Here is a 22,139-nt window from a genome sequence, read left to right as displayed (position 1 = left end):
ATATAGCATGACTACAGGGATCAAAGTTTCAGATGTAATGCAAAGAGAGCTCTAATCTATTTTCTGAACATGCTGGAGTCCATCTGGTCTATTTCATATGGGATGAAAGTGTAACCTTTCATTCCTCTTTATCTACCCACGAGGCCCTTCCTAAGGAACATCTATAGTGTTGCCCAAACTGTCAGTTTCCGGATGTACCAACAGCTGGGAATAGTCTTGGTGAAAAAGTGTTGGGTTTTTTTCACTCCGTTTAGACTCACTCCTCAACAGGAAAAAGCATGTCCCTGATCTGTCTTGCTATTTTCTTCTATTGGCAATGCTTTATCCAGTGTATGAATTGCTCCTCAGACTTCATAGAATTAGATTACGCTTTCTTTGGAAGCAGAGAGTGAATGCTGTGCTTGTTTCCAGGAGGTCAAGCATCATTCCGGCTTCCCAGGAACAATCTGCAGAGCTGCCAAGTCGATTGTTTTTCCATGTAGTTTGCAGACTTTTGGCCTATTCTACAGGGGAATGTACTGTTGTTTTCTGATGCTGCAAGCTCGGGGCTCAGAGCAGGGAGATTTCATGGGATCTCAGAAAGTGACTGGGGTGTGGGAAGAAATAGCCGCAGCGCTAAAATGTTTCAAAGCCGTCCTTCCCTCTGTCAATTTCACTCATGAGTCTTGTTATTCTTTTCACTGTATCCCTGGTTATACGACAATAACCTGCAGCTCTTTATATGGTGGTTATATAGTAACTGACTAATAGGCCCATGCTAATTCTAACACCACCAAAACAATAATCTCTGTAGTGCTAGGGCTACAGTATACAGATTCCAAACGTGTCATAGAGCAACGTATGTGTCCATCAAAGAGTGAAACTCGGGGCTTGTCTACACTGGCACTTTACATCGCTGCAACTTTCTCACTCAGGGGTGTGAAAAAACACCCCCCGAGCGCAGCAAGTTTCAGGGATGTAAAGGGCCAGTGTAGACAGTGCACCAGCTGGTAGCTTCGCCCCTCATGGAGGTGGGTTTTTTTAGAGTGCTGGGAGAGCTCTCGCCCAGTGCTCTGCTGCAACTACACAAGCCATGTTAAACGCTGCTGCGGCAGCGCTGCAACGTTTCCAGTGTAGACTAGCCCTTAGCTGATGCCTTGTACCACTCATGTTTAACTCCAAATACTCACAGGGCCCAGCGCTGCGCTTAGCCTATTAATTGACCTGGGTATGAACGGGAAACCTGTTTTAAACCGCCCCCCACCCCCATGTCAATTTCACTGAACAAGACCTTAACTGAGATGTGAAGCATGAAAACACATGCACACACAGAGTGCACATGCACACACAGAGTCCTTGCACAACCACTAATAATCACAGGTTAGCTTACAGCATCCTAGTGGAGCTGACTTGCACTCTTCATTTCTAAATTTCATGGTACATTTTGGAAAGACAACTGTAGGCAAGCCCTGTCTCCTCCGTACAGCCGGCTCCAGGGCTCAGCAGGCCTCTTCATTGGACCTACGAAGAGAATACAGCTAAGTGAGGAGGCTTTTGCATGACTTTTATTTCCCATTTCATTGATATGGTGGATTTTTATGAGTTGCAGTGTGGCATGGTGTGGCGTGAGCCACCAATGACTAGTTAAAGAAACAGCACTGACTGTGGGTAATATTGATTCTGGGTTTTTTGACTTGATGCCTAAAGACTGCAAAAGCTCTGGGTCAAAATCACTGCTAGCATAAGTGGGCAGAGCGTCCGGACTTCCACGGAATGGCATCTATGTCCCACTGGTGAGATGTATGTTGTAGGCAGGCTGAGCTAATAGAGGATAACGGCCTACTATTGCTACTAGTTAGGAAACCTGCTCCATTGGCTAAAGGGTTATGCTTCCTTGATGAAGGCTGTAGGTTCAAACCCTCTTGATGGCTATAGTGGGGCATTGTTACACACCCACTTAGGCCAGCAGTGAATTTTCTCAAGAGGCAAGATGACCATTTGGCTTTGATTGTCCAAGGCTTTGTTTTGTAACTTCTTGATCTGAGGCAGCACTGTCCTTTTGTAATTAAAGCAGCAGACAACTGTTTATCAGATATAAACACTATTGCTATTAATTATTAGCATTACAATTGTGCAGCGAGGACCCACACCAGATTAGCACTCCATTGTGCTTGGTGTTACGTACACGCCCCATGACCGAGTACACAGTAAGAGACAGTCCCTGCCCCCAAGAGCTTGCAGTCTTAGTAGGCAAGACAGACAAAGGATTAATTAATCCCATCTGACAGATGGGAAAATGAGGGACACAGGGATTAGGTGAGTTGCCAAGGAGACACGGGAAGTCTGTGACAGTGCCAGGCATTGAATCTAAAGTCTCGAGTCTCGGCACTAGTAGACGAACGACTCTAGTCCCGCTTTAAAATAAATCTCAGCTCAGGTCTCTGGTCATCACAACAGTAACAAATGATTTCTTTCTTTGGGGCACTCAGTGGGCCAAGAAAGGAAAGTGCAGTTTCCGTTGATGTAACTGACCTCGCTCGGGGTGACAGTTGGGTTTGAACCCTGGCACCTGCAGAAGTGAAAACGTGAACCGCACCTGCTCAGGCTAAAGGTTTAAGCCCATTAGCTTGCAGGCAGCTTTCTGTGGACCTGCTGGAGAGGAGGTTCAGTAATATATTTTATAAGGGTATTTCACAATCATGGGAGGAAGTACAGCATGGTGGTTGGGGTGCTGGCCTACGAGGCCCAGGTTTGGTTCCCTGCTTTGCCGCTGACTTCCTCTGTGAGTATAGGCCTCAGTTTCCCCCTCTGTAAAAATGGGGTTCCTGGAAAGGAGAGGGGCAAAGTTAGGCTAAAACCCACTCGTTGAAATGATGCCCCGATGACTGAGTTGGTCATGGGGTGTCTACACAGTTGTCACTCTACTGCTGGAGAGATCTGAAGTTCCGAGGTGAAGAGCAAAGGAAGGAGATCCCTTCAGGCCACTTCTTTACAGCTGGCCCCCCTGTCGGCCCTTCCTCTGTCTGGTCAGCAGCAGCCATGCATGCTTTAACAAACCATTTCTAAAGTTTCAGTTAGCTGAATATTTTGAGCGTATGTGTTTAAGAGGAACGAGAAGGGTCATGTTAGCAGCTCTCTGCTCATACAGATACTGTTCAGCCATCTCTCGCTTTTCTTATGGTGGTTACGGCAAATACATCAATTTCAAATGTGACTGTGTACGATATACTGGATCAGAGCCAGTATTTCAATACGGCAATGAGTTCTCCCTCCTGGAGTCTCTATTGCCTGGCTTTGTAGAAAGCCACAGGTAGACTATTTCATAAACAGCTGCTCCACAAGCGTCTAACATCACTATGTAACAGTTATAATAGCAAATCAAAAGCAATTTCCGATTCTCAACGCATAAATGTGGTGAATTAGGCCCTAGATAATCTTTAGCTTGTTCAGAGCCCAGCCCTGCGAGCACTGTGAGGTGTGCAGACTGTGTAAGAGAGAAAGCTTTCCTTTATCTGCGCCCTAGCGCGACAGGAAACAGGCGCGTAGCAATTAAATCACATGTTGCTGCAGCAAGCACAATACAATTAGAAATCCCTGCTGCAGGATGGACTCAAAGTCAATCTGCTAATACAAATAAAAACGTGCATGCAGCGGCAGCAGGCTGACCGCGTCCTTGGGACACCTTCCTGAAGGGCGATTGTGCTAAATTGAATACTTTGCTGCTCCCCACCTGAACTCCCAGGAGCTATCCCCATTTCACTGACTGCAAGTGAAAATAAGGCAGCTTTACTGTTAGAACATCTTTGGTTTATGACTGCTCGTTTCCTTGTCTAAATCAGCCACAGGCAACTGTACGGTGCTCAAATTTAGGGGGACACTGGCGTTTATCTTAGCCGCACATGGGCTCATAGAAGCCTTTCTTTAGCCCTTGAAAATGCCTCTCAGAGCTCTGCTGTGTTGTTTAATGATGTCTGGATGGTGGTGATTTGGAGCCACCTGTTGGAAAGGGGGTACACGTGGGCTATGCAGTCTGGGACACTCTAGCAGCTGCCATGCCTTGGTTCCTGCCAGGGGAAGAGCGAGTCTCTTCCATTCGCAGCTGGGCATGGTGTATAGAATTGGGATGAGTTGTTTGAGCTTGGTTTGATTTTCCCATTTCCCCCCTGAGTGGGGCAGTGCCATGCTTGTTCCAATGGCAGGACCACAATTGCAGCTGCATCTGCTTGCTTTGTGGGTAGAAAAATATGCCCTGCTGATAGCACAGGAATTAGGACATCAGAGGTTAGTGGCAATTTATCCCAGGAATTAAGATGCTTGCATGAGGTACCTGGGAACCGTATTTCATTTTGCTAGCAGCACTGATACCCCTTCCCCAGGGATTGACCCTAGATCTACAGGCGCTTAGCTGCGGAGCATGCTGGTGGAGAGCATCGGGAGAGGTGTTTGTACAGTGCCTGGTGCAATGGAGCGCTGATCAGGAGTGGGGTTTCTAGGCACTGCTGGAGCGTAAATAACAAGAATGTTCCTTGTTCCTGACATTTGTATTGGAGGATCTGACGCTTTGATTTACAGAAGCTCAGAGCAGAAAATAGAAAAACAAAAAAACCCAAACCCCTTAAACTAAGAGGATAAAAAGGCCGGGTGAGACGTTAGTAAAAGCTAGCTGAAGCCTGAGTTATGAAGAATGTCAATTTCCAGTAACTACCAATAATGCTAGGATGAGGAAGGATGGCCCAGAGGTTAGGGCACTACTTGAGGCCTTAGAAGACCCGGGTTCAAGTCCTTGCTCCATCGTAGACTTTCTGGGTGACTTTGGGGCAGTTTCTGTGCCTCAGTTTCCATCTGTCCAATGGCACTGCCCTAACTCAGAGGGGCGTTATGAGGATATACACATTATCAATTGTGAGGCGCCCAGATACTATCGTGATGGGGATACATAGGTAGCTAGAAGGCTGAGTTCAGGTTTTAGCCCCATGTGCGCAGCAGTTCAGTTACTGAGACAGCTTCACAAGCCCCACGGCCAATGCCAGGCATGCAATCTCTGGCCCTCCTAATAAAAAGGCTGGAGAGAAAACAGTTGAGGAGGAAGCTGTGGTAGAGGCTGCAGAGAGCTGGAGGCTTCTGCAGGGAGAGAACCTACAGGGAGCAGCTTAGGCTCCTGTGGGAGTCCCTGGGCTAGGGCCTGTAAAAAGCTAGCTCAGAAGGGACAAGAGCTGAGGCCAGATGGTGGGCTGAAGAATAGCCGAAGAGGGGCAGAAGCATGGCTGGTTGGGTTGGACTTTTGATGCCCCGGAAGGGGACTGAACGTGAAGTGTGACCTGGCCAGAAAGCTGAGTCCCCCAGAAGGAGAGAGCTGCAGAACCCGATCTGCTGACAGAAGGAGAGCACTGGAGTGGGAAGCATCCCTGCAATGCTGTGTCTTGGCCCAAGGGGGCGCTGTGGTGAGCATGCCCGATTGCAGAAAGGTGACTAGTGAGGGAAGGAACGAGAGCGGGCACACGTTGAGATGAGGAGAGGGGATGGGATGGAGTGAATGGGGGAAAGGGAGGAGCTAGAGGGGGAGAGCAGGCGACATACTTCTGCGGCTGTGATGGGGGGAAAGAAGAGAGTTGTAGGAGGGGAAGGGAAGGCGAGCCAAGGGGAGGGGCAATGTCATGTTGTATTTTGTCAAGTATCTTTTAGAAGAAATGGGTGAGGTCCTGTTCAGAAAGAGAAGTGGAGGGAGGAGGAACGGAGGGTTTGAGGAGTGAGTCGAAGGTGGTGAGAAGGCAGCTGGGACTGCAGAGAGATAGGACTGAACTGAGTTGGAGGCAGAACTGGTTAGCGAGGAAGAGGGCAGAGCTGAAGGAGGAGAGGATAAATGCGCAGCGGAGGAAGTCGGCCTGGTCACAGGATTTCCGCCAGAGATGCTCTGTAGTGCACAAGCAGGAGTGGAGGAATTGAATGGGGAGAAGGGGGTTGAGCCAGGGCTGGGAGTTGGCAGGGCCTTGTGATGGGAGAGAGGGGCAGAGTGTCAAGGCTGGCGGAGAGTGAAGCACGGAAAGAATCAACAACTGGATCAATAGAAGAAAGGGAGGGGAAGGCTGAGAGCAGATAGGACATCCTCAGTGCTGATAGACTGGAAGTCCTGGAAAGGCCGAGTGACAGGATGTGGTGGACTGATGGTGCTGCGGAAAGAGAGACCAGGTGCTGGTTGGGAGAGGGAACTCACCGACAGATCAGAGAGAGCGGTGCTTTGTGAGGACCCAATCAAGTGAATGGTCCTTTCGATGAGTGGGCAAGTTGAACCAGGGCGTCAGGCTGAAGGGAGAGGTGAGGGCGAGGGAATGTGCAGCTAATAGGCTGGATGGGCCATCCACATGGAAGTTGAAGTCACTCAAGATGAGTATGGTGAGTCAGTGCCGGCCCCAGGTATTTCGCCATGTAGGGTGGAAAACATTTCTGCCCCCTCCCCCCATTTTCCCCCAAAAGGTGCAAACAAACAAACAAACATAAAAGTCAAACAGAACTGTTGGGCAACCTCTCCCGTGAAATAAACAGCGATGGTCACCCCTGATTGTTGGCTCCCAGCATGGCCGTGCTGATCACCAGCCCCTCAGGCCGACCTGTGGCGAGGCAAGGAAGAGCCGGGAGGTGAGATCAGAGAGGAAGGCTATGGGGAGGAATTGGGTGGCTGGCAGAGGGGGAGAGGAAAAAAGAGCCGGTGTGGTGCTGTTCAAAAGAGGACAAAAAGTGAGGACGGGGAGGAAGGTGGGCTGGAAGTGGCAGAGAGGAAAGAGGAGAAACCCAACAACTCCTTCATGGTCTGATCCAAGCCGGGGAATGTGGGAGGAGAGGCCTCCACAAGAGAGGGGTGCTGAAGCAGCTGTGTCAGACAAAGGGATCAGGCTCTCTCTGAGGGCCAGGAGCGGGAGGGGACAGTTGTGGATGGCTGTGCTATTTGAGAGATGGGGTGGGCATTCCAGAGACGGCAAGAGAAGGGGAGTGGGGAAAGAGGGGGCTGGGCATGAGGGTAAAGATGGTACATGAGAGGGTCAGAGGGGATGGTGGGGATGGATGTGGGAGGGGGAGAGGATGGGAAGGACCGGGTTGGGGCGAATGTCACTGAAGTGAGGAGGAAGAGCAGGGTATGGGATCTGGATTTGAGCTGGTAGGAGGAGGGGAGAGATTGGAGGGGAAGGGTAGGTAGAGCTGGTGGGTACTATACGGGGGTAAGGCTAACCAGGAGGGGGGAATTCTACCAGTGGGGGGAAGGGAGGAGGAAGAAGGAGGCGGAGTGATGCTATGATTGCAGAAGAGGGGTGTGGTGAGGGCCATGGGTGAGTGGCAGATGGACAAATATTCAAGCCTGTGCCCCTGTAACACAGAGGAGGTTGATACCTCTCCCAGCATTCACTGGACACTCCCTTTGATGTGACTCTCCTGACTTCTGCAAACTGGGCTTTCAGGAGAGCAAAGCATCTCAAAAGAGATTTCAGGCCTTATGCAGTGTCGTCATGCTGGTATATTGCATCAGGATGACCCAAGTGTATCCTATAGGAGGACATGATCTTAAAGGTAGCAGCCTCTGCTTGGATTGGGGTTTCCTTTCACTATATTGCAATGTACCCTTTAATCCTTATTGATGCAAGTTGTCCCACATCTTAGCATACACGGTGCAGTACCTCCCTGAGTTCACTGCTCAGCTCCCCACTTAGGAGGTGACATAGGTTTACTCTGGAAAGCTCAGATCTGATGCCGCATGTTTTTCAGCCTGGGCCTCCTTTTTCCATCTGGGTTTCATTGTGGCATAAAGAAGCACAATGGCTCCTTTGTGAAGCCAAGGTAACACCCCTGGAAGATCTTCTGCTGGGATTAGAACCAAGAATCCTCCTAGCTCCCAGCCTGCTGCTCTAACCACTCAAGCGCACAGCCTCCTTAAACTTGGGTCGTGACAAGAAAACACTCTCAGGCATAGTGGAGCCTGTAGCCATTCCTGTGCTAAACTGCCGATGCTCGTGCAACCCGCCAAACCTGGGTTTGAGGGCCCGTGCTCTGGCTGCGTCTGTTATTGCGATCTGTGCTGCCTAAGCCCTGAAAATCAGCCTGGGGACAGAGACGACTGACGATGTGTGAAACCACCGATTCCCTTGCACAGCACAAAGGGCTCGCTCATTCAGTCTCCTCTGCTGCACGCTGGTAAAGGACCAAGCAGGCCTAAGGAACGCGTGCTTGTTCTGCGGAGGTGCTGGGCGCGTGTGTGTTTTTGCCAAACCCAGTTGTGAGGGGAGCAGCAGACAGTGAGTCAGCGTCAGGAGGGGACGAGGAAGGGCTGGGTCAAGCCTTCTGCTGTGGAGTAGGATTAATGGACTCACCCTCTCCCGCCCCTTCGCTTTCGAAATGCTGCAGCTGGCTAGTGGCTGAATGCAAAATCAGACACATGTGCGTAGGCTGGGTCTGTGGGCTTCTCCTGAGCCATCTGTGGCGTGTGTCACAGGCTGGTGGCTTTACAATGCCTCGGATGGGCTGGAGGCGGGGCATCAGGGGGCAATGCCTTCTCACAGCTCTCCTTCTCTCTCCCCCACCCTCCCCAGCCCTCCTCCTTCCCACATGCTGTGGCAGCGCTGCTAAATGCTGATGAAGCAATCTTTGGCCTCCCGCCAAGCAGTCATTTTGGGGATAATTATTTCAGGTTCTGAACAACGGACCAGCATTTTTGTGGGAAATGTTGGGGGCTCTGAGAGCTCTGGGCCTGGCCTGCCCCTGTCTCTCTCTTTGCGAGAAGGACTGGGATGATTCCCCCCCACCCCATCTCCCTTTCCCTTTTGCCCTTTCTCCATCCGTGGGGAGGTGGGGGAGGGACGGTGATCTGTCCAAAATCAAAGAAAAATAAAATCGAGACCCCCCCGCAACTTCCTGCCCATTTCTAAATACTCCCCCCTCCCAGCAAATGCAGAGAAAATCCCCTCTACTCTTTTTCTTGGCTGACAGAGCACTTAGCTCTAGCTAATCAAATAAGCACTAGAGGACTTTGCCTCTTAGCAGGACCGTGTTCTTATTTCTCAGAGCTTTCCTTACAAGATGCGAGCACAGTCTCCTCTCACGCCTGCCCTGAGCAACTCCCATCCCATGTGCAAAAGCCGCTGTGGTACATTTCAGCTGAGAAGCCAGGAGAGGCCACCCAGGTGCCTCTCCTGCCATCGTACGCCTGGCATTGGCAGGGACATTTGGCTTGCCAAGACCTCGTCAGCATCTGCTGGAATGCTAGTTGGTGAAGCAATTTTGTGAGCAAGCTGACAAAGAAAGGAAGCGAAAGACCATTGGTTATATGGATTTGCCATAAAGCATTTTCCATGGTCTGGTTCTTAATAAGACACGTGGGGCCAGGTTTCCAGGAGGGTGCCGTTCCCTGTGTGACTCGGTATCTAGTGTATACTGAGCTTTTAAAACGCTGTCTCTCAAGGCTTGATCCTGTATGTTGACTTTGATGCACATTCTGGCACTTCTCTGTACTTATATGCCCCTCTTTCCCCCCTGCCCCCTCCTTTATCACAGTATCTGAGCACCTCACAGTCTCTACTGTATTTATCCTTACTGCGCTCCTGTGAGGAAGGGAAGTGCTATTATCAGGGCTGGCTCCAGGCACCAGCCTGGCAAGCAGGTGATTGGGGCAGCCGCTCCAGAGAGGAGCGGCACGTCCAGCTATTCAGTGGCAATTCAGTGGATGGTCCCTCACTCCCGCTTGGAGCAAAGGACCTTCCGCCTAATTGCCGCCTGCGATCGCGGATTTTTTTTTTTTTTTTTTGGGTGCTTGGGGCGGCCAAAACCCTGGAGCCAGCCCTGGCTATTATACCCATTTTACAGGTGGGGAACAGAGGCACAGGCACAGAGGAGACTAAGGCTCAGATTCTCAAAGATACGTAGGCACCAAACTCGCATAGGTGCTGGAACTGGGGGTGCTGCTGCACCCCTTGGCTTTGAGTGATTTTCATCATATACACGGTTTAGAGTTTGGTTCCAGGGCTCTCAGCACCCCCACTATACAACTTGTTCCCACACCACTGCAAACTCCTATTGAAACAATGGGAGTTAGGCACCAAAACAATGGGAGTTAGGCACCAAAACACTTTTGAGGCTCTAGGCCTGAGCCTCTTGCCTGAGGTCACACAGGGATTGTGTAGCATAGCAAGGAATTAAAACCTGGTTATTCCCCAAATCCTAGACTAGTACCTAACCACTGGACTAGGCCTCCTCTCCTACATGTCCCACTAAACAGGCTTTCCGGACGGAGTAATACAGGGATGCTATCATTTGGGCTGTTAAGGCATGATTTTAACCAGGGCTGCCCAGTGACGTTTTCATGCAGCCCTGCAAAGTGGCCTGCACCAAGATGCTGGAATGGTCAACGCACTGGAAATCAATGAATGTTAATGGTACAAGATACAATTTTCTAATGTCTTCCAGCTTTGATGAATGTATCAATCCCTCCCCAGCACAGGGGCCGTCCCAAGGGAAAAGCCTGTTTGTCGCCCTTGATAACTTTAAGGCCGAGGTCAAATGTGGCACAGAATACAGGTTTAACAAACACAAGGCTTGATCTTTCCTAAGCTGCTGGTCTCTCAGTGCTTTTCCCTCTCCTGCCGGCCACGCCCCCTTGGCTATGGGGATCTGAGCTCCTCTGTGTGGGCTAGTGGCAGCTATGTGCGGTGATAGTACCTCTCTGAGTGACCCAGAAGTGACCATCCCCTCGTGGACTGGGGCCTTTCTGTTCCCCCATGTTGAGTAAGGAGAGGGGGATGACCTGGTGCCATCTTGGGGTAGGGTAAGACAGCAAAGGCTGGAGTAGTGTGAGCATCGGAGCAGGGCTATGCAATGAGCAGAGAGGATGGGATATTGTGAGCACTTAGCAAAAAATACTGATACTAGTCAGTAGGCTGAGTGTGCTTCGCGGGAGTGTTTTGGGCACAGCAGTGCATACTTCAGCTCTAGCCCATGGCCGCCGCAGCTAATTCCAGTAAGAAGGATCTGATTTGTGAGCTGTTTCCCGAGGGTAAAAGCTTGAGGTCAAAAATCTGGAAGCTGTTAGTTTATAAGGTCTTTCATCAGTGTGCATCGATCATACCCTCCACGGTAGGGATTTGCAGACCTGAGCTCTCCTGAATGCCGGGGCTGCTCTCTCCGAGTGCCTCCCAGGCTGCTAGACATCCAGTAGGGGAGGGAAAAGCAAATTCATGGCCCTATCCAGCTGCCCCACCAGCTGCAGAGCCTAGTGCAAGCTGCACCCTACTAAGGGCTGATGCAGCAGCCGTGCGCTCACGGGAGCTCCCAGAGGTGCTGTGCCAGGCCAGCTTGAAATATAATACCTCCTGGAGGTCACCCTGGGGGCAATGCAGCTTTGTGCCATCCCCATAGCAGGCCTGTGCCTCTCATGCAAAATCCGGCCCACTGGTTGCAGAGGTCTCTGCTAGCGGTGTTCAAGTCTGGTGTCTGGAAGCCTCTCCCCTAAACTTCCTGTGCTGGGAGTGCTGTTTCCTCTGGGTCTCTTGGAATCACAAGAACATCGTTTTTACGTGGGTGAAAGAGTAACTTTCTCATTCCCGCTAAATCAGCTAAAGCAGAGAAATTAGGCAAGAGCTGCATTATAGGAACCGATGTCTTGAGCTGCGTAACCGGTAACACTTCTCCCTTTTGGGACCAACATTATTCCTCAAACAGTGATGAGAATTTCCTTGAACCACTCTGATGACACAGCCTTTCAACAGAATAACCAACTGTCAGATAGTGCCCAGAATTTCCATGGGATTAGACTTAAGGTGGTGTCTGTTCTTCCATTATAAAATGCCTCTCCTCTTCTCTCCCCACTCGAAGGACCACAACAAATTGACCTAGGGTTGCAATTGGATATTTAAAGTCTTGGTCTCATGGTTTCCACACCAAGTTAAAGGCCAAGTTAAACAGTGTGATAGTACTTAGCACATTTCTGTATGGAGCAGAGAGAGGCTAACAAAAAGAGGTTGGAGGCTGCCCATCACAGAGGGCTGAGGAAAACACTACACATTTCCTGGGAAGACAAAACAAACAGGGGCGGCTCCAGGCACCAGCGCACCAAGCGGGGCGGCAAACCGCGGGGGGCTGGTCGCTGTGAGGGCGGCGCTCAGGTGGCTTTCGGCAGCATGCCTGCGGGAGGTCCGCCGGTCCTGTGGCTTCGGTGGCAATTTGGCAGTGGGTATGCTGAATCCGCGGGACTGGCGGATCTCCCGCTGGCATGCCGCCGAATCCGCGTTACCAGCGGACCTCCCACAAGCGCGCCACCGAAAGCTGCCTGCCTGCTGTGCTTGGGGCAGCAAAATACATAGAGCCGCCCCTGAAAACAACACATGCAAGACAGAAGGGAGCTGACACAGAAGGACACGTTAAATATCATAAAAGAAAGAAGGCTTAGGTGGTTGGGACATGTAAGTAAGCATTAAACTGGGTGCCTGAGGTGGGAAAGAGAAAACAAGGAAGGCTAAAACCAGCAGAAGACAGTGACAGAGGATACAGAATGTGCTGGCATCCCCCGGGAAGAAGTACCACAAGCAGTGAGTGACCATAATCACAGGAGGAACTGGACTGCCCGACGTGGCAGCGGCACAGAAGGAGCTAAGGTCTCATCAATATTTTGAAGTACGTATTCTAGAAAAGAAATGAGTTGACTTATTTGGAGGTTCTATATGTCTGACAATGGAAATGTGGCCTGTTCTTCTGTGAGAGGCAAGCCCTCTGGAGAGCTGGGATGTAAAAGAGAAACGGCTTTTTACTGTTATGTTTTAGTGCTTGTGGAAGACACTCAGCTGCCCTTTTGAAGACAGGAATCTCCTCTCTAACTCCAGGAGAGGTCCCTCACTCACACAGGATCAGGCAAGCTGGGGGTCTAGGCACCTCCCACACAGTTGGCCCTGCCCCTCCTTAGAGGTTTCAGAGTAAAGATTAATTGGGTAGTTTATACCTCTTGGAGCTGTTGTCCTGGTCTCTGACAGGATCCCAGGTGCTACCACAATACAACAAATAGTAATATTGTATCCAGCTCGCTGCAGACTCAGGCATCTTTTATGCTCATGTCACATTTTCAAGTGTTATTTTGCAAGAAGGCTAGAAATGTATCTTTTTAAAGTGAAAGTTGACACTGGGCCTCAGCTCTGGCTTTGCGGGACCAACGACTGGATCAGCCATTGCATCAGCTCAGTTCTTCGCCTCTCTGCTGAACTGACCGATATAGATATCAGCTGGCACAATGGTTCTGTGCCCATGCCTGATGCAAATGCCCCCTCACTTCAGTGAGCTTTGGATCAAGCCCATACGGAGCTGAGACACCCACTCTTTTTGTATAGGCCAAACCGCCCTCAGATGGTGGTGACTTGCAGTCACTTGCTTCCAAATGAGGCTATGTGCAAACTGGTGACCTGGAGGTGAAGGGCTCTGCACATTATAACCAGTCCCCTGTGTCTTCCACCGCGAGTATGGATGTTAGGAATCATTAAAAAGGGGATAGAGAATAAGATGGAGAATATATTATTGCCCTTCTATAAATCCATGGTACGCCCACATCTTGAATACTGCGTACAGACGTGATCTCCTCATCTCAAACAAGTTATACTGGCATTAGAAAAGGTTCAGAGAAGGGCAACTAAAATGATTAGGGGTTTGGAACGGGTCCCATATGAGGAGAGATTAAAGAGACTAGGACTTTCCTCTTGGAAAAGAGGAGACTAAGGGGGGATATGATAGAGGTCTATAAAATCATGAGTGGTGTGGAGAAAGTGAATAAGGAAAAGTTATTTACTTATTCCCATAATATAAGAACTAGGGGTCACCAAATGAAATTAATGGGCAGCAGGTTTAAAACAAATAAAAGGAGGTTCTTCTTCACACAGCACACAGTCAACTGGTGGAACTCCTTACCTGAGGAGGTTGTGAAGGCTAGGACTATAACAGGGTTTAAAAGAGAACTGGATAAATTCATGGAGGTTAAGTCCATTAATGGCTATTAGCCAGGATGGGTAAGGAATGGTGTCCCTAGCCTCTGTTTGTCAGAGGGTGGTGATCGACGGCAGGAGAGAGATCATTACCTGTTGGGTTCACTCCCTCTGGGGCACCTGGCCTTGGCCACTGTCGGTAGACAAGATACCTGGCTGGATGGACCTTTGGTCTGACCCAGTACGGCCGTTCTTATGTTCTTATGAGTACAGGAGAATCCCAATTTCACAAAAGCCTTGGGGCGGGCCACCCAAACCTTTTCTAAAAAGGGGGAAATGCCCAATAATAAATTTTCAGACCAGGGAGGGGAGAGACACACTGATTCAAAAATGCTAATGGAGCTTTGTTAAATGGGGGGATTAAGGCAAATCCAGGGCTGTAGGCACAGCATGACATAACCCCATGTTTCCAGACCTGTACCATGGCTCTACTCCCTTTTTCTGGAGTGGCGAGGGCCTCCTCTCTCTGAGAGGCAGCCACAAGGGACTTTCCTATAACCCCCAAGAAGGGTAGCAAGACCCCTTCCTCCACCAGGGAGCAACTGGGTTTTTCCTCCCCCCTCTCCACCTACTCTAGAAGTAGGGATGGGAGCAGGGGGAGGGGGGTTCTGGAACACTTACATCTGACTGCTGGGGTATCTACTGGGGTAGGTGGGCTCAGCCCACTTCCCTCTTCTCCTGCCACACACAGTCCTACTGGGTTGTTATTGGTGGGGGCCCCTCAAAGCAATGGCTCTTGGCGTTAACACCCTATTGAGATGAATGGGGCTCTTGACATGTCTCGGAGGTATTGTTTCAGGCTGTCTGCAGACTCAGGCAGACACTGCTGTATCACTTACACTCAGGTCACATGTTCAAGCTTTTCTGTGCACTCGTGGGCTAGAAACCTATTCTTTTTTTAAAAAAATGAAAACTAAGATTCTGCCCATGTTACGTGATTCCAGGAAGTAGGGCCTAGGCACAAGCTTATTGTACCTATGGCTTAATCTGGCCCTGGCTAAAATTAGGGTTCTGCTGTACCTAAAAATATTCAGCAGAAGCTGAATCGATTAAACATACAATGAGGGCATTCGTTATACAATGAATTCCTCATTGCCATGACAATAATCCATGCAAAGGTATGTGCACTGGCAAGCATAGCACAGGATACAGAGGGACTGCTGATCATTTATACATGGTTACTGTTGCCAGGGAAACCACTTCACCTTTTTATTTCACGTGCCATCTCAATGCTCCATGATAACGGGCCTCTTCTGGAACAACACAAAATCCAAAGGCGTGTCGAAAGAATTTATTAGTATAGTTGCCATTACAAGAAAAGGCAGATAAAAACACACTGCGTAGGAAATCAGAGGGGCTTCTGGCCCTTTGTAGCTGGTGGCCTGATGGTTGGCCTACATTTCTTGTTCTGAATTCAGGCTTCAGAGTGACATGGCTGCATAGCAGCGCTTAGAATCATAGAATATCAGGGTTGGAAGAGACCTCAGGAGGTCATCTAGTCCAACCCCCTGCTCAAAGCAGGACCAACCCCAACTAAATCATCCCAGCCAGGGCTTTGTCAAGCCTGATCTTAAAAAGCTCTAAGGATGGAGATTCCACCACCTCCCTAGAGAACCCATTCCAGTGCTTCACCACCCTCCTAATGAAATAGTTTTTCCTAATATCCAACCTAGACCTTCCCCACTGCAACTTGAGACCATTGCTTCTTGTTCTGTCATCTGCCACCACTTAAACAAGGAATAAACAGCTAAAACAATCCCTAAAGAAACGGAAGGCATTATCTGGCTAACATATTCCGAGTGCTTTTATTTAATTTGAGGAGGGGATTATTAGGAAAAATATTAGAAATTTGGGTCAGGGTGGAACGTAAAGTCAATTTGCCTCCTACTGTATCAAGTATCTATACAGATATGCTGAAGTGGACCAAAATGGAAAAAGATTCCTACAAATCCTTCAAGTCAGGGGGAAACTCAGCAGAAACTTAGCTGTGATTGGAAGTTTCACCAATACCAAATCATGTCAGGGCATCATCTTCTGAAAAATGACCTGCCTAGATTTAAGGTTCTGTGGAAACAAAGTCTCAGGGTAGTGAGCATGTAAAGATGATGATGTCATGGGTCCTGCAAGCTGAAAAGAACTAGTGGAACAAAAACGGTAGTTGAGTGCCAAAAAACCAAAGCAAAACAGGCTTAAATGAAAGTGAACTTGCTGATGGAGTTTCTCTTTTTCCACAAGGATCCAGTGGGCTCTCTCTTTGGAAAGGTCTTGGCTCTGTAGCAATCCTCTACATTATTGTCCCTTAAATAGAAAATATACCAGGTTTCTGACAAGTTGGTGACTGCTGGGTTGGATGGTTACAGGTGTTTTCTGAATTGCAGTCCTTGGGTAGGGTGCCAACTTTCTAATTGCACAAAACTGAACACCCCTATCCCACCCCCTCCCACGCCTCTTCCCTGAGGCCCTGCCCCCACTCGCTCCATCCCCCCTCCCTCCGTCACTCGCTCTCCCCCACCCTCATTCACTTTCACCGGGCTGGGACAGGGGGTTGAGGTGAGGGCTCTGGCTGGAGGTGCGGGGTCTGGGGTAGGGCTGAGAATGAGGGGTTTGGGGTTCAAGAGGGGGCTCATGGCTGGGGCAGGGTGTTGGGGGGATGTGGGGTGCAGGAGTTTGGGTGCAGGAGGGGACTCCAAGCTGGGGCAGAGGGTTGGGGTGCGGGAGAGGGTTCAGGGTGTGGGATCCCGGTGGCACTTACTGCGGCTCCCAGGAAGCAGCTGCCAGGTCCCTGCAGCCCCTAGGCACATGGGCGGCCAGGGAGACTCTGCACACTGCGTTCGCAACTACAGGTGCTGCCCCTGCAGCTCCCATTGGTCACGGTTCCCGGCCAATGGGAGCTGACGAGCCGGCACTAGGGGCGGGGGCAGTGCGTGAAGCCTCCCTGGCCGCCCATGTGCCTAGGGGCTGCAATGACCTGACGGCCGCTTCCGGGAGCTATGTGGAGCTAGGGCAGGCAGGGAGCCTGCCTTAGCCCTGGGCTCCCACTGCACCACTGACCAGACTTTTAATGGCAGTGCTGACCGGAGCCACCAGGGGTCCCTTTTCGACCAGGTGTTCCAGTCAAAAACCAGATGCCTGTCAACCCTATCCATGCGTCAGAGTAAATTCTGAGTTCCCTATAGCAGACACAGGTTCCCTTAAATGGTAAGATTAATGTTGGCTAACTGTAATATTCTAGATATTTACAACCAATGTCCATATCAGCATATAATGTTTTCCCTATCTTGCGAGATGGTATGCACCAAACTAGAACATATGGAAAATAAACTGGAAGCATTAACTCATGGTTTCTGATTGCAATAGCATTGTACTTTTTTGGGATAAGGTTGAATTTAACATGCCTTGCCAACGTAGTGTGGGTGAGATTGTGATCTTATTGAAGCCAGTGGAGTTACTTTAGGTTTACAGCATTGGGTTTATACCAATATCAATATTAGATCAGTATTTGGCCAAACTGGGCCATACAGGATTTAAGTCACAATCAAAGCCAATTATTTAGTGTCATATTTATAGTAAACATTTGCTCACATCATAACACTCCCAAGTGATGCAGCTCTGCTTGGCACATGCTCGAGTTTATGCATCTGTAGAAAAGATTTGTAGCATCTGTAGAAAAGCATCTGTAGAAAAGAATGGTTGTTGCAGGTCAGAACTGAAACCTACGGGCACAGAACGCTTGCAACTCACTCCCCTGCATTGGCCAGAAATAGCCTGTAATTGTTGACCTTTGTGTTTAGGGTTTTGTGGTGGTCTGCATTGGATGGGTTTGATGAGGTGGAAAATGAGACATTTCAACACTGTTGGCCAGTTTCGGTGTGTTTTAATGTTCTGGGGTTCGGTTGCCTGCTGGAGTTATATCTTTATTGTATTAAAAGCTGTCAGGGGTATTTAGAGCCCAGGATAGATGCTCTTAAAAGACACGTGTCTACATCAGAATAAATAAGATGACGCAGTGGATTAATGCACCAGATTTTGCCTGCTGGAGACTTGAAGAGCAAAAGTGAATGGGGCAGAGTTGTTCTAGAGTTAAGCATAAGTCTGTCCGCATCACTAAATGAAGATGCAGTTTGCCATAATTCACTAGGACCAACAGTCTCTGCTGAGAAGATACCATGTACTGGACCAGCAGGGCTGTTGCAGGGGAGGATTTCAATGCACTGGGATGCTTGTGCTGGGCCTGCTCATCATGTCCATGGCACTAGTCATTGCTATCAGTCCTTTACTTTCACAGCCACCAAAGTCACCTTCCCATAAAACTAAAACCGAGTGTGAGCTGAGACATAAATTCAGTAACCCAAGCCCATTCCTGGGACTGTCTATAAAAATTTTAATTAACTCAAGGCATAGACTTGGAAACTACGCATAGAAAAGGTCTCCGAGGGCATCTAGTCCTTCCCTTTGTATTAGTACAGGATTGTTCCTCCCACTATGCTCCTAAGAGCCTCATTGGTGTATTTATTTGGATGGGGTGACAGTCATGCAACACAGCTGCCAACAGCAATCATAAGCTGATTACTTGACAGAGCTGATTCTTGGCAGCTATAGTATTGGACTCTTTTCTCTGGGACACCAGTTTAATTCAATCCAGGTCCTAAGTGAGCTGCATTTAGATTTTTTTTTTTAATCCTAATTCCATAAAATTTTTGCATTTTTTTAGACCAAGAGAGGCTGAGAATGAGATGCCCACCCCCCACAACAGAACTCCCACTGATGTTGTCATCAGAGCACATGGCCTGAGCCAACCTGCCTGATGATAAAGAAAAGAGGCCCAATTGTCTTCCATGGCAGCTGGATCAAATCCATAATGCAGAGAGAGTGAATCTATTAATTAAAATCAGCAGACTTCAGGCCTATGAACTTCAGCTTATGTTAGCAGTATGTCCACATATCATCACTGAGAATGTTTGTTAGTTGTTCAGTGATCAAGATTTCTTGTTCTTTCTTCCATTTCATATTTGTGTTGACAACGATGGATGAAAAAGTCCTAGACGCCATTCTGAAAACCATTCTAGCCATTTGTAAAGCCAGCATCCCCTTATGAGCCACATACTATATATGTGATGCCTCCACTTCATAGCTAAGACCTTGGTCCTGTAAGCTGCTCCCTCATGAATAAACACCTATGTCTATCCAAGGGGCCATCCCTGAGGATCAACTTGCTGGATCGGGACTGATAAGGGGCTGATCAGTCAGCTATAAAAGAGTTTTCTAAAGTTTTCTTTTTAAAGAAAGAAGTTAGAAAATAAAAAACAATTTTACCATAGTGGGAGTAGTTAAGGGGGACTGGCCCTGGAACTATATTCACTTACTATGTATGTGCCCAAATATTCCCTGAGTCAGGCACCAGAACTGCGGAGCTGCTCAGAAAACCCAGTCCTTGTCCATTTCTGGAACTGTTTTAGGGAAATAACCCAGTTCAGCAGTCGAAGAAATGCAGGAATAAGAGCCGAGGCTCCAAAGGAAACTAGAGCAAATGCTTTGATGTTTTTTTAATGATGAAAATATCCATAAAGGGAGCAGGAAGGGCAGAAGGTAACATGGGAAAGGAGTTAAGCTACCCCAATAACGGGGCCAGATAATACCTAGGTTGATATACTGAGCCTCCTTCCTGGTTCCTAAGGAAATTAAAGTACGTTCAAAACCTTGTCTGAAACTGCTCTGAAGTTATATCCTTCTCCGGGATGTGGTCATGTGGGTACAGTACATACAATGCTAGGGTTACATTGAAAGTGTCCTTCGTCGTTGTGGCCACATTATAACCAGTGCCCTTGTCTTTCAGTGGCTGGCCACAATGCACATTTTTCGTGTACTCTTGTTGTTGGTAGTCCATTGCTGACAATGATGACTATGTTGTCGCAATTCTCATCTATGGCTACATATATGACTCCGAAGTCTGAACCCTGATGCACAGAGTCGGTCGCACTGAGGGCATGGGAAGTCCGTATCTCTGATGTTTGATGATGCAGCTCTGTGGTGCCTTTCATGTGCAGTGTGGAGATGATTTCGTTGATCCTGCTCAAACCTGTTACATGCTGATCTTGCAAGGGACCATCAGTGAGTCCTATTCTGAACCATTTACTCAAGTTCTTTGAGATTGATGCCAGCCCACTGGAGACTGCTCTTCAGGTTATCTTTGAAGCGCTTATACGGACAACTCTTCTTTCTTTTGCCCTGACTCAGCTCTCCTTACAAAATCTATTTTGGGAGGCGGTGGTCTTCCATTGTGATGACATATCCAGTCCATCTAAGTTGTGCTCTCAGTAGCATTTCCTCAATGCTGGTCGTGTTTGCCCTCTCACAGACTTTAATATGGGTCACTGTGTCCTGCCAGCGAATGCTCATTATTGAGCGGAGGGAGCACATGTGAAATTGCTGAAGCTGTTGAATGTGCTGTTTATAAAAAGTCCATGTCTCAGATCCATACAGGAGAGATGTTAGAACCACTGCACTGTAGATCTTCAATTTGGTGGACAGACAAATGTTGTGTTGGTTAAGGACTTTGTTCGGAGTCGACCCAGTGCCTGGCTGACTTTACTAATTCTGGAGGCAATTTCCTTATCAAGGGAACTGGCACTAGAGATGGTACTGCCCAAATACTTGAACTGATCCACATTTTTCAGCTGTGTTGCTTAGATGAAGATGGCTGGCGCTGGGGCATTGGAATGAGGTGCTGGCTGGAACAAGACCTCTGTCTTACCAAGACTAAAGATAAGGCCAAAGAGGTGGGATGCTTCAGAAAATCTATCAATGATGATCTTCAGGTCATCATGTCTATGGGCCTTCAAGGCGCACTCATCTGCAAAAAGTGCCTCGACGAGAATTCTCTCCACCATCTCGGTCGTAGCATTGAGTCTTCGAAGATCAAAGAGGGAGCCATTGAGTCGGAAGTGGATGTATATCACCTGATCCAAGTCCTTTATGGAATGGATGAGGACACAGACAAAGAATGAGTTGAACAGCACTGGAGCAAGTATGCTGTCTTGCTTCACTCGATTGGAGATTTCCAATGCGTCGGAAGAGTCACCACTGGAGAGCACTTGCACTGTCATGTGGTCATGGAACAGATGAATGGTTTGTATGAGCCTTCTTTGGCAGCCCAGTTTATGCCCATAGACCCTCTCTGTTGATTGTATCAAAAGTTTTGGTCAAGTGAATGAAAACTGCATACAAGTTCATGCTCTGCTCTAAAGATTTTTCCTGGACCTGCCTTATGACAAAGATCATGTCCATAGTACTATGACCTGGTCTGAAACCACTCTGTGCTTCTGGCCGATTCTCCTCACATATGTTTGCAGTGAGTCTGAAATGCGAGCTAGTATTTTCCCTGCTGTGCAGAGAAAATGCCTCTGTAGTTTCCGCAGTCAGCTTTGCTGCCTTTATTTTTGAACAGTGATACAATAATAGCATCTTTGAAGTCTTGTGGCATTTCTTCTTCCTTCCAAATGCTACTCAAGATGTCATGAAACACTTCAATAACCTTTGGTCCCTCTACTTTGTAAATTTCTGCTGGAATACCAATCCTTTCTGCACGCTTTGCCAGAGTTTAATTGTTTGATGGCTTTCATGATTTCTTCAACTGATGGTGGGAGGTCGAGATCCTCTTTGATGCGTTTCTTGGGAAATTGATCAAGGCCATGCTGATCGACTGTGGATGCCTTATTGAGTAGACTATTGAAGTGTTCAGTCCATTTTCATGTACACCAACAAACTACAATCCAACAATTCCTGTGCATTGCCTTACAATCTCCTTTGGAGCAATCCATACTCCATCGCAGAGTAGATCTGTTGTCACACAAGACACACAGCCACTTATTTTAGGCTCTTTTCTCCCGGGGGTGGTGAGAGCTGGGTGGGGAAGAGAAGGCAAATTGCAAATATTTGACTGGAAATCTAGCAAGATTAGAATAACATACACATCCCAGTGGTTATTCTACACTCTAAATGGAGGAAGGGTGGCCCAGTGGTTAGGGCATTAGTCTTGGACCTGGGTTCAGGTCTCCCTTTGGCCACAGATCCCCATGTGAACTTGGGTAAGTCACTTAAGGTATCATTTTCAAATGTGCCTAAGTGACTTAGGAGCCCAAGTTCCATTTCAAAAGTGGCACTTTAGGC

This window comes from Malaclemys terrapin, chromosome 4, assembly GCF_027887155.1.
Source record: "Malaclemys terrapin pileata isolate rMalTer1 chromosome 4, rMalTer1.hap1, whole genome shotgun sequence".
NCBI classification, from domain to species: Eukaryota; Metazoa; Chordata; order Testudines; family Emydidae; genus Malaclemys; species Malaclemys terrapin.
This window is presented reverse-complemented; position numbering follows the sequence as displayed.